The 13,203-nt window shown below is 36.0% G+C and overlaps 1 protein-coding gene across 2 annotated transcripts in view; it reads left to right on the plus strand.

The window, feature by feature from the left end:
• The window catches only part of LOC127801711 (tubulin-folding cofactor A), a 108,975-nt gene that overhangs the window by 34,767 nt on the left and 61,005 nt on the right, over positions 1-13,203 (plus strand). Inside the window, exon 1 of one of the 2 annotated variants that reach the window (XM_052337069.1) lies at positions 12,049-12,054. The exons of the other annotated variant lie outside the window; for it this stretch is intronic. The gene's annotated coding sequence lies outside the window, so the exon portion shown is untranslated. Of the gene's footprint in view, positions 1-12,048; positions 12,055-13,203 lie in introns of those variants that run through there. 2 annotated transcript variants of the gene reach the window in all.

The following is a 13,203-nucleotide window of genomic DNA, read 5'->3' on the forward strand; positions in this document are numbered from 1 at the left end:
TCGCCAAAATCAGTCAGCAAAAAAGTAAGGTAAGTCCATTTTTTTTGATAATCCTGTAGAGGGGGAAGAGAGGGTCGTGTAGGTTCAAACGGGGGTCGAATCGGAGTTAAAACGAGGGAGATATGGCCGAAATACCAAACCGAGGCGTTGCTGTCCGAAACTGTTGGGCAGCGCGTGAATTACACGCGCCGGATAATAGCTGCGCGTGAGGGCGCGTGGCCATCCTTCTTGGGGCGCGTGAGAGCGCGTGAGGTGTCCTTTTCCATGAAATTTTCCAGTCATGCCTCTAATTTAATATCCTTCAACCCTATGTAAAAATATTTAAGGTTAGGTTTACTGAAATGCATGTTTTATGCAGAAACCTAGGCCGTTTGCAGTGAAACCATACCGTTTAAGAGATAAACCAACAAGATGAGACTTCTATACTCCAAATCCTATTTTTTATTCTCTTATGAGAGACTTCTATTGCATGAGACGTGTTTCGTGAAGTTCTTACACATAAACGCTTGTTATTCTCTTACGTGAAATCATGTTGCATATATGAACTGTACTTTTCTGAAAAATATATGCTGTTGGCTTTTTTTTAACTGTTGCATTTATAAAATTCGTGTGGCCATACTGTTGTACCTATTTGTTGTTGGCCAAGGGAAAAAGTCGGATATCCCCCGAGAGGCGCTATGCGTGCGCCATCGAGAAAGCTTTCGTGGGGAAGACCGTGAGCCTAAGGGACAACGAATGTGGTGCTTGCATGAGTGCTATGAGGTCGGGCCGAAGTGACATGGTTAGGGACCTCCCGAGAGGCGCTATGCGTGCGCCATTGAGAAAGCTCTTGTTGGAGGAGGCTAACGTGTTCACGAGGCACTTCGGAGTAGTTCTCGTTGTCTTTTCATACATTTTATACCTGATCATGCATCGATATAAACTGTTGTTTTTGGAGTTTCTCACTAGAAGATTCATCTTCTAATTGGACTATGTCCCTGGAATATTCAAACGTTCCAGGTTTGACGAGCAGCTCTAAGGGAAAGGAGGTAGCTGAAGGATAAGCTTACTTTACTGCCTGCAGCATGTTTAGCATATCGATGTTTATGTGCAAACCTATGTAATTTTGGGTATGTTTAAGATGTTCGGTTATCACTTGATGATGTCCATGTAATATATTTTATAGACGTCTTGAACAATTTTATGATAAATAAAGTATTATGGTTGTGAACCATATTAGGTTCGATCTAGCTTCCACATTTGAGATTTTAACGTCTGTCTTAGCTATTCGATTATTGGGTTTGTTAAACTGAAAAGGTGTAAATTTGGATTTTTGGGATATTGTGTGATGTATAACAGCTATTGTGATATGAAAAATTTTTATATTCCTGAAATCCTAAGTTATAACACGCTCAAGAAATTTGGGGTGTTACACTATTTCATTCTAAATTTATTAGGACAATTGCCTAATTGCAATTACATTCTTAAATACTGAATTACATTGCATTCAGATACTGAAAATCCAAAATTAATAACTCGAATCTTAGTTAAAAAAATGATTTCACCCCAATATCCTTACCGAGCTGTCGTTTGATCCCGAAACCACTAAAAGGTTGCTTATTACGTAAAACCGAAGCCTCCCTAGGGTTCCGTTGATTTTTTGGGAGTCTCCTACAACGATTCGGTTTTTCAGCCTAAATGGCAGTTGTATTTTAGCTGTACTGAAAACTATTCCCAATCTAATTTCTTTCGATACCATAAATCCTATCTTGATATGCTCGTCGAGATCATATGATTTTCCTTAGATAATTTCACTCCGAGACATGCCCTGCAGTCGATCCGGTACTTGTAACCAATTTTTCGATATTCCAAACTTATTAATACGTGACAGCCTTATCTAAACATGGGGTATTACAGTTTTTCTATTTTTCGCCCATATTTTTTTTTGAATCGACCATAATAGATGTAGACTCTGTTGTAGGTAATTTGTTTGTTTCAAAATCTCGTTGAGCACAAATTTAATGAAAATTTATTGTACTGAGTTTTTGGTTACATAAAAATTTTATTACATTAACTTTTTAAATTCCAGCCCCTCCAACCTAAATTCCTAGATCCGCCCCTGGGGGGTGTGGGTGTTAAAAAATTATTTCAATGAAAACAATATTTTTATTTTTCGAATATGATTTAAGGTAAAAATGAATAATTTACCAAAAAAGCAAACAATGAATCTAAAGAAAAATGCAAACAAGAGCAAACACGGTGATTTATAATGGTTTGCCTTATCCCAAATCTAATCCACTACCTTAACTCCTCACTAAGAATTTTGAAAATAATCTATTAACCTTTAATCTCTTATCTCCAAGATAGGTCCTCTAGCAAAATGTTAGGAAAAATACAAACCTCCTACTTAAGTGTAGGTCCTCTAGCAACGATGCTCGGCAAATACAACTAAAACAAGATGAGAATTTCTAAGGGTTTATCCCTTTAGTTACAAGTTCTCTCAATAAAAGAGAAGGCTTGAAATAAATTAAACAATAAATATATTATTACAAGCCTTTACAATAAATTAATGAGAGAAAAGAATGCAAGCTCAATAAATTCTCTTGGACACTTGCTAGCTTGGTAGTTGAATCATCTAAGAGCTGTAAATGGTCTTCTGGATGAGCATTTATAGGTGTGGGTGCTAGCATCCAAAAATCTGACCATTGGGGTTATTGGGTGCTCATTTAATGCACTTTAGAATTAGCCGTTTGGATTTCCTACGATCAAAACGGTCGACAAATCATCGGTCGACAGTTCAAAGAATAAATTCAAAAAATGATCGACAGATTAAGAAAATCTGTCGACAAATGATAACGCATAGATATTGTCGATTGACAAAAAAACATAATCGATCAACAGATGAGATGCACATAATAAAAGATCAAGAGATACACATTCTATCGATCGAGAGCCTTGGGACTATCGGTCGACAGATGAAGAATAATTCTTGAAAGAATTCTATAGCCATGCATTATGTCGATCAACAGTCAAATAGCCAATTGTGGATTGCTAGAACCATTTTTGGAGAAACGGTCGACAGATCAAAGGGAACCATCGACATATGCCTTCTTTTTTTTAAAAAAACAAACAAACAAACTTTAGTTCATTTCAACGGCTAAACAACAAAAACTCTTGAAGACCCATTAAACTATCATACTTCCATCGTGACTAAGGTTTAAACTGTTTTGAGTTATACATAGGCAAGTTAATATTGAAATTGATCAAACATTGAAATTTGAATAAAAAAAATTCTAGCTAAAGTAAAATGTTCATCTGATCATATTAACTTATACTTAGGAATTTAATATTTTTCATCATCAAAATCACTTAGAATATTTAAACATTAATCTCCTCCTTTTTTATGATGACAAAAATATTTTGTGAAAACATTTTTCGAACTCAATTTCAAACTATTAGTTGTCCCCTTTTTTGTTATTGATAAAAAAAACTCCCCCTTAAAGAGAGTTGAAAGATGGATTAACACTTACATAAGAAGGTGAGAGAGCACATACATGAAAGATTGATTCACATTCAGGATATCATCAAAACCACTGGCAATTTAAGTCAAATAAGCAAGTAAAACATGGAGTTAAACTTTCATAAGGAAAAGTGCAAAAGAAATACAACTTCTAATGTGTGATACAAAGAAATAGCTAAAATTCAGTAGGTGGAGGAGATGAAACAGATGGAGGGACTGAAGTAGATGGAGGAACAGCAAACAAAATACAGGATAGACGAGTGAGAACCACGTCTAGGACCTCATCTTGGCAGCGATGCAGCTCACAAAAATCCTCTTGAACTTCGTCACGGAAGCTAGAAAACTCAGACTTAAGATCAACAAGCCCATAAACCGAGGCTTCAAAATCAAAAGAGGGCTCGGACTGAGATGGTTGCAGATCAACAGTCTTTATTTTCTTGATTTTAGCTCTTCTAACCCATATCCCATCCTTTTGACTAACAAAACCTATTCTGATGGCAGTTACAACATTTAAGTGCTAAGCCGAATTAAGGTAAACCTTTCTTGCGTTTCTCAGACTTACAATCTTATGAACTAACAATTCGCTTAATGCCATGCCATAAGGAAGGGACTGATTCTTTCCATTACACAATTCAATCATGTGATTAATCATGTGCAGGCATAAATTAGGTCTTTTCTTTTCGATAATGCATTGCATCATCCATAAGTGTAAGAACCCATATTTTCATAAGGTTGTCACGTAATTTAGGCAAGTTTAGAATATCAAAAAATTGGCTTGAAAGTAGTTATAAGTACCGAATCGATTGCAAGAAGTGCCTCAGAGTGAAATTGTCTAAGGAAAATAATATGCTCTCGATGAGCGTTTCGAGATAAGATTTATGGAAATAAAAGAAATTGTAATTGAGTCGGTTTTGGTACAGCTAAAATACAGCTGCTATTTAGGTTGCAAAATCAAATTGTCATAGGGGACTTCTGGAAAGTCAACGGAAGCCTGAGGGGGCTCCGATTTTTCGTAATGAGCAACCCTTCAGTGGTTTTGAGATAAAATAATAGCCCGGTGAGGACACTGGGGAAAAATCGTCATTATCGAGTAACTCTGAAGTTATTAATTTTGTGTTTTCAGTATTGTAATGCAAATTGATTTGAGGTTTAAGGTCATAGTTGCAATAAAGAAATTGCTCAAGTGAAATTAAGAAGGAAATTGAAATTTATGTGTAATTTCGTTTAGTTTAAATGTGTAAATATATCTATCTATATATATATATACACACATAGGTTGTGTTTGCATGTGCGTGTGTGAGTAATGGTCGCCCATGGTCTACAGCTTCAGCCATGCCTTGTAAGATTTGGAGAAATTTTCGTGCAAAGAGGGATGGCAAGGCAATGAGGAGAATCAGAACTTGGCCTATAAATAGAAAGAGAAAAGAGAAGGAGAGCAAAAAGCAAGGAGCTTGGCCGATCGGAAATGGAAGCAAGTTTGGTCGAAGAAGAAAACAACGGCCCAAGACGGTGGTCTCGACAAGCAAGTGGTGGCCGGAGGTGGCTAGATTGGAGCGCAACAGTAGCGGCGGCCATGGCCGCAAGCAGCCAGCTCACAGCAACTGCGATCGGTGAGCAGAGGCGGCGGTGCTGAGGCCGTGTGCTAAGCAGTGATCATAGCAACTACCGGTGGTGGCGCGGAGGCGCGGGAGATGGTCGGCGGTAGACGACGATGTCAGGTAGCGGTTGTGTATGGTGGTGGCAGTGCGTACGAGCAGAGAAGAAGGAAGGAAGAAGAAAAATGAAGGAGAAGAAGAAAAAAAGAAAAGAAAAAAGAAAGAAAAGAAAATGAGAAAAGGGAAAGAAAATAGAAGAAAAATAGGAAAAAATGAGGAAAATTCCTGAAAAAATCTCGGGAAATTCTAGAAATTTATTTGGGGCTAGAGGAGCATGCCAAGTCAAGTAAATTATTTGGGCACACGTTTCAAGGATATGATACCAAGGAAGCCTGAAAGGATAAGTTAAGGTAAGTAAAATTCCTTAAAAATTTTTAAAAATTTAGAAATATTATTTTATGAATTTTAATAGTGAAATATTTGAGAAAATATTTGAGAAATATTTATTTTAGATTTATTGAGGAAAAATAGGAAGAAATAGAGAGGAAAATAAAGAAAATGCAAGAAATTATGAAAAAATAGGTTTTAATACTTATTTAATCAAATATAGTGATTATGATGCTTTGAGGCTTAAAGTTGAAGTGACTTGTGCGAATTTTGAGGTTGGCATGCAAATCGAGACGATGCACGAATTTCGAGGCAAGGCACGAATATCGAGGTAGCTCAATAAGCTTGAGAAGGTAAGTGATTCGACTCAAAACTCGATTTTATGTAAATGGTTTAATCATGTTGTCATGTCTTGATGTGAATATGTCATGTAGTTTGCATTCACATGCTATGATAAAATATGCATATATTCATGATGAAATGTGCATATATTCATAATGATATTATTGATCATGCATCCCATAAGAGTTTAAGATTATGGACTAACACCGCTACTCTACCAAGGGTGCACTCATACACTTAGGTCTCGTAAGGAGGCTATAAAAATGGGGAGCAACAGTTGGGTGCGATCGACTCAAACCAAAATAATATGGAAATGACATTTTGCTTATTGGATTTATGCACAAAATATATTTATTGTTCCCTTATTTAGATGATTCATCATCTAACTTGGGCTTTGCCCCTGGAATATTCAAACGTTCCAGATGGAGATTATAGTAGAAACGAGGATGAATGAGGCATGAAATGGCACTTAGTAAAGTACATGATGAATGAAATATATGTAATGTAGACCATGTATTTAAATTCTGTTATTTTGAATTTTGGACATTTTGAAAGAATGATGATGTATAACCCTATTTAGGGTTAATGTTAGTTGAGAACTTATGTTATATATTAAGTTATGTTGAGGAATGATGATGTAAGAATCGAATTTCGATTAATGTTAAGATATTAGGTTTGATCATTGCTTCCGCATTTGATATGTATAATGATTATCTTTCGAGAAAATGTATGAAAATTTTAGGATAGATATGAGGAATGATAGATTTAGCTTTAAGTTTGAAAGAAAAAATTTATTATCCAAAAATTGTCCCAGTTTATAACACGCCCAAGAAAGTAGGGTGTTACAATAAGTCTATCCTAGTGACTTTCCATTTCGGGGAATCAACATTTGATAACAAATGAGATGTAACAATTTATTGTTTAGCTCAATCTAGTGGTGTCAGTCACTTGGGTTCTAATAGACTCATCTTCAAACACAAGATGACTCACATTAACATAATTTTGGGACCACGAAACATAATCTTGTCCATCCTTAGGAATTCCAAATTCGTTGTGTATTACATTTGTGGAAATTTGAAAATATTCCAATCCAATATTTTTCAGAAATCTCTTTTGGGACCTCCGTCCATTAAACAAGTTACTAGCATTAGAATAAAATGCTTGAACCACATCCTCAAGAATGGTTCTATGAATCTTTAAGAAATTCCACCAATTAAAATCCTTAAACGGGTCTATATATGGAAACTTGATGGACTCAAAGAAATTTTCATCAATGTACATCGACCATGTAATACTTCTCTTAAATCAAAACTTAGAGAATACCTTTCAAATTGTCATTTCCATCAAAGAGACAAGGTTGAGAATGTGTACAAGACTGTCGGCTTGCATTGTCGTGATCCTTGCCCTTACCCTTATCTTTTCCCTTCTCTGGATTCTTGGTGCGAACCATTTGTCCAATGGGCGAAAACGATTTGATGAAGAAAAACTAGGGTTTTATAGAGATTGCGAGCTAAAGGAGAAAGATAGAGAGAGACGTGAGAGAAAGCACGAGCGAGAGAGACTAAAACTAGGGTGCATGAGAAGTCCGATGGTCACCTATTCTATTTAAAAACTGAAAAAAATCGGTTGACATGTCATTAAAACGATTGACATTTCTTCAATTATGGCAAAAACGATTGACAGTATGAGAGAAACTAATTGACAGTTTGCCTAAAAATCACTCATTTAATTTAACCCTAAATGGTTGACATTTCACTAGGAATTGGTCGATAGTTTAAATTATCTTTGCACAATTCTGTTGATAGTTTAAATATAACCTGTCGACAAGTGCTTGTTGGGCTTTGAAGAAATTTTCCATAAACATTTTCACAGCAGATTTACCTTCACATAAACATGCATACATATCACAGACAAATCAAGGAATCATCATTCCCAGTTCACTTCTAAAGAATTCAAATTTTGCTTTGTCCAAAGGTTTTGTAAATATATCGGCGACTTGATAATTTGTATCAACAAACTCTAGTTGAATATCCCTCTTTTGAACATAATCTCTAATAAAGTGATGCTTAACTTTGATGTACTTTGTTCTTGTATAAAATACAAGATTTTTTGTTAGAGCTATAGCACTTGTATTGTCACATTTTATTGGGATATTTTTTAAGTTTATACCATAGTCCTCAATTTAATATTTCATCCATAAGATTTGACCACAACAACTACCAGCTGCAACATATATTCAACTTCAATAGATGATAGTGCAACAATATTTTGCTTTCTACTTAACCAAGATACTAAGCAATGTCCTAGAAATTAACATGAGCCACTAGTAATTTTCCTATCTATTTTACAGCCATCATAATTGGTATCGGTATAAGTTATGAGATCAAAACTATTTGATTTAGGATAAAAGAGTTCTAAGTTTAAAGATCCTTTTAGTTTTAGATATCTCAAGATTCTTTTCATAGCTTTGAGATGAGATTCTTTGGGATTAGATTTGAACCTATCGCACAAGCAAACGCTAAACATAATATCAGGCCTACTAGCAGTTAAATAGAGCAAAATGATCCAATCATACTTCTATAAAGCTTGTTATCTACAGTCTTACCTAACTCATCCTTGTCTAGGCTTAATGAGCCACTCATAGGTGTAGATATAGGTTTGCAATATTGGGCATTAAACTTCTTAAGAAGATCTTTTATGTATTTTTGTTGAAAAATATAGATACCCTCATCTTCTTGTCTAATTTGCAATCCTAAGAAATATTTTAATTCTTTCATCATGCTCATTTCAAATTTTCCTTTCATTAGATTTGCAAATTGATCACATAGGGATTTGTTTGTAAATCCAAATATGATATCATCTAAATATATTTGAACTAATAAGATATCCTTGCCATGATTCTTGATAAATAAGGTTGTATCTATTTGTACTCTTTTGAAACCTTTTTTTTAGAAAAAATTTGCTAAGCCTTTGATACCATGCCCTAGGGACTTGTTTTAGACCATATAAGGCTTTGGAAAGTTTGAACACATGGTCTTCAATTTTGGGATTTTCAAAACTGGGAGGTTGTTCTACATACACTTCTTCATTGATGTATCCATTTAAGAATGCACTTTTAACATCCATTTGATATAACTTAAAATTTTTAAAGCATGCAAATGCTAATAACATCCTTATGGCTTTTAATCTAACAACGGGGGCATACGTTTCATCATAGTCAATACCCTCCTCTTGACTATATCCTTGAGCCACTAACCTAGCCTTATTTCTTATAACAATACCATTTTCATCAATCTTATTTCTAAACACCCATTTAGTTCCTATAGTTAGATAGTCTTATTAGGTCTTGGAACCAATTGCCACACTCCATTTCTTTCAAATTGATTCAGTTCTTCTTGCATGGAAATGATCCAATTTTCATCAACTAAAGCTTCTGTGATATTTTTAGGTTCAATTTGGGACAGGAAGGCTGCATATTGACATTCATTCCTAATAAATAATCTAGTTCTAATTCCTTTTGTTAGATTTTCTATTATCTCATTTTCTTTTACATATTTTCTTTCTCTTGGAAATGTTGGTTCTTTCACTTGATGCTCATGTTCTCCTTCAAAAGGATCATTATCTAGAGTATTTGATTCATTTTGATCTAATGAAAGTTTGTCAAGATTTTGGATTGCTTCATTTTCATAATCTTCTCTAGGTTTTGGAATTTCAACATTTATGTCATCAACTATTATTTGTATTGTTTCTTTTACTACTAGAGTTCTTTTGTTGAATACCCTATAGCATTTGCTTTGGGATGAATATCTTAGGAATATACCCTCGTCACGTTTGGCATCAAATTTACCTACAAATAACAAGAACTACCAAAGACATGAAAGTGACTAATATTTGGTTTTCTTCCTTTATACAACTCATAAGGGGTTTTCTTCAAAATTATCCTTATTGAGACTCTATTTAAAACATGACATGCAGTGTTTACGACCTTTGTCCAAAAGTATTTAGGTAGATTTTTATTACAAAGCATTATTCTTGTCATTTTTTGAAGAGATCTATTATTTCTTTCCACTACTCCATTTTGTTAAGCTGTAATACCCGAGAAATTCTAAAATGACTCAAGGGTAAATTATCTTGGAGCAAAAATGAAATTTAAGAATAAATTGAGGGTATAAGGGTAATTTATTACCGTATGAATAATCGAATCGATTGCAAGGAGTGCCCTGGAGCCGAGATGCCAAAGGAAAATGATATGGCCGTGATGAGTATTTCAAGACATAATTTATGGCATCGAAAGAAATGAGATTGAGAATGATTTTCGGTACAGCTAAAATGCAGCTGCCAATTAGGCTGCAATATCAAATTATGATAGACGACTTTTGGGAAGTCAACGGAAGCTTGAGAGGGTTTCATTTTTTCATAAGGAACAACCCTTCAGTGGTTTCAGGAAAAAACGAAGAGGTTTAAGGCCAAAACAAATATCCGAGTCTAAGTGTAATTTTTTAATTTTACAGAAGGGAGGTCGAAATGACATTTTTTGGGAATCTTCGGGGATGCAATGAAAATTATAGAACCTATAGGTCGCAATGGTAGTATTGGGAAGCTCAAGGGCTTCAAGGAAAGGACCAAAAGTTCAAAATGGGAAGAAGTTAGGGTCAAAGTGCAATTTTACAAAATTACACAAATAGCAAATTCTGCCATGGACGACCAAGCTTCCTCCACCACCTCCCATCACCAAATTCGGTGGCGAAAGAGTCGAGGAAAGTAGCCTAGGATGCTCTTGGGTCAAGCTTATGCCGACATTGGCCAAGATGACGACCAATTCTACATGATTTTCGGCCGTTTCGTGGCCAGAATTTCGATGTGTTGAATCCATCTTTGGTAGCGTTTTTGGACTAATCTGGGGCAGGTATGTAATACCCCATGTTTAGATAAGATTGCCGCGTAATTTTAATGAGTTTAGAACACCGAAAAATTAGTTTAATAGCAGTTATAAGTACCGGAATCAACTGTAGGGAATGCCTCGGAGTGAAATTGTTAAAGAAAATAATATAGTTTCGATGAGCGTTCCGAGATAGGATTTATGGTATCAAAAGAAATCAGATTGGGAATAGTTTTCGGTACAGCTAAGATACAACTGCCATTTAGGCTGTAAAACCGAATTGTCGTAGGAGACTCCCAAAAAATCAACGGAACCTTAGAGGGGCTCCGGTTTTGCGTAATGAGCAACCCTTCAGTGGTTTCGAGATTAAACGACAGTCCGATGAAGACACTGGGGAGAAATCGTTATTATCGAGTAACTTTAAGATTATTAATTGTGAATTTTCAGTATTGTAACGCAAATTAATTTGAGGTTTAAGGGTATAGTTGTAATTAGGAAATTACATAGGTAAAATAGGGGTGAAATTTGAGATTTAAATGTGTTATTTCTTTATTATTATAGTATAATATATGATATATATATATATGTATATATATATGCACGTGAAGCAGTAAGTGTAAATTTGTGCAATTGGAAGCAATGAATCAATTGTGGGCTACAAGATTTGAAAGAAAATCTGTAAGAAGATATGGGGTAGGGAGAATTGAGAGATTGATTTATCTCTCATTAATTAGATGTGGTACTATATATATATATATGTATACGCAAGTGTGGCCATGCCCTGTGAACTCTCTGGCCATGCTCTGTAAATTGCGTAATCTTCACGCTAAGAGGAATGGCCGTTAGATGTTATGGGCAGTGAGGTGAGAAGCAGCCGAGTGCCTATAAATAGAGAGGAAGCAATCGGCCATTTGTAGCAAGGAGTTGTGGCCGATAGCATAGAGAGAGAGAGAGTTGCGCGAGAGAAAGAAGCCAATTGGTGGCAGCCATAGCAGCACGACCGCGAGCTCCAACGGTTGGGCGATGCGTCGGCAACGCGGGGGAGCTTCCAACAAGGTGCAGCGGCGACACTCATGCTCGATAGAAGCTCGAGAAGTGGACGAAGGAAGCGATCGCAGCCACGTGTGGCTGCCAGCAGCAGCGCGGCAGTGGCCGGGGAGGCCGGTGACGGCGATCAAGGTGGTCGGCGGGCGCAGGAAGGAAGGGCGGCAAAGCTGGCCATGCACCCATGGCAGCAGCCGCGCACAGGAAGGAGAAGAAGAAGGGAAGAAGAAGAAGAAGAAGAAGAGAAGGAAGAAGAAAAAGAGAAGAAGAAGAAGAAAGAAAGAAAAGAAGGAAGAAGAAAAGAAGAAGTTGCAGGCGCATAGCAGGGGTGGGAGGAGGAAGAAGATGGTGGAGAAGAAGAGAAGAAATAAAAGAAAAAGAAGAGAAAGAAAAGAAAGAAAAAGAAAATAGGAAAATGATGGAAAAAATCCTAGAAAATCCCAAAAAAAAGGAAATTATATTTCGGTAATACTTTGGAGATTTTGGCGAGAAAAATGGCCTAGGCACGCGTTTCAAGGATAGGGCACGCATATCAAGAAAATCAGAGATGCTGAGTTAAGGTGAGTAAAATTCTCTAGAAAATTTCAGAAATTCAAGAATATTATTTTATGAATTTTCGTAGTGAAATATTCGAGAAAATATTTTAGAAATATTTAGTTTGGATTTATTGAGGAAAATTAGGAAGAAATAGAAAGAAAATTAAAGAAAATGCCAAAAATTATGGAAAAATAGGTTTTAATACTTATTTAAATAATTAGGGTGATTAGGATGCTTTGAGGTTTAAGTTAAAGTGACTTGTCCAATTTTGAGGTTGGCACACAAATCGAGGCGATGCACGAGGCAAGGCACGAATATCAAGGTAGCCCAATAAGCTTGAGAAGGTAAGTGGTACTTCCCAATTTAAGTTAGTTCATGAAAAATGTTTTGTTGTAAGTGATTTATGTTTCTCGAAAATGTTTTCATCATATTGACATGCCCTGATATGTATCCATCACGTAGACTGCATACATGACTATGAAATGCATAAATACACATTGATATCATCGATCACGCGCATTTGTGGCCGTAAGGAGTACGAACTGGCATCGCTGCTTTACCAAGGGTGCACCCATACACCTCGGCCTCGAAAGAGGTGGCCGCAAAAATGGTAGGTAGCATGAGGGGTGCAGTTGACACCTACGATGAAAGACATTGCATACACACATGACATAACATTATGTACCCTTACTTAGATGATTCATCATCTAACTTGGGCTTTGTCCCTGGAATATTCAAACATTCCAGGTGGAGATTGTAGTAGATACAAGGATAAATGAGGTATGAAGAGTGAAATGTATGTTATATAGCCCATGTATTTAAGTTCTGCTACTTTGAGTTCTGAATGTTTTGAGGAATGTTGATGTATATCCTTGTGGTTAATGAAGATGTAAGAATTTATGATTAATATTAAGATATCA

The sequence above is a fragment of the Diospyros lotus genome, chromosome 5 (assembly GCF_014633365.1).
Source record: "Diospyros lotus cultivar Yz01 chromosome 5, ASM1463336v1, whole genome shotgun sequence".
Taxonomy (NCBI): Eukaryota; Viridiplantae; Streptophyta; class Magnoliopsida; order Ericales; family Ebenaceae; genus Diospyros; species Diospyros lotus.